The sequence below is a fragment of the Penaeus monodon genome, chromosome 21 (assembly GCF_015228065.2).
Source record: "Penaeus monodon isolate SGIC_2016 chromosome 21, NSTDA_Pmon_1, whole genome shotgun sequence".
In the NCBI taxonomy this organism is placed as follows: Eukaryota; Metazoa; Arthropoda; class Malacostraca; order Decapoda; family Penaeidae; genus Penaeus; species Penaeus monodon.
In genome coordinates, this window is record NC_051406.1 from 12,183,490 (window position 1) to 12,183,775 (window position 286).

Sequence of the window (286 nt, forward strand, 5' to 3'; positions counted from 1 at the left end):
GCTGTAATCATATGCATAGTGCATCAATAAAAAACGTGTGCGTGTGTGTTCTCATTATATTAATAGCTTTCTACATGAACCCAATGCTCTCCTGCTGTGGTTTTAGAGTAAGTGATATTTTGCGAAGATTAAATACACACATGAAATATCATGAAGTAAGAATTCTCCCTATTTACACCACTCGAATGAAATATATAATATTATCATTATATAATATTATTAAATCTGTTTGTAATAACAAGTTTTGATCGATGTGCTATTTATACAATTATAAGCATGATGATTA

At 29.0% G+C, this 286-nt stretch overlaps 1 protein-coding gene across 1 annotated transcript in view; it reads right to left on the bottom strand.

The window, feature by feature from the left end:
- LOC119586566 overlaps window positions 1-286 on the bottom strand; it is a gene marked incomplete in the record, with an annotated part of 19,026 nt that overhangs the window by 11,982 nt on the left and 6,758 nt on the right.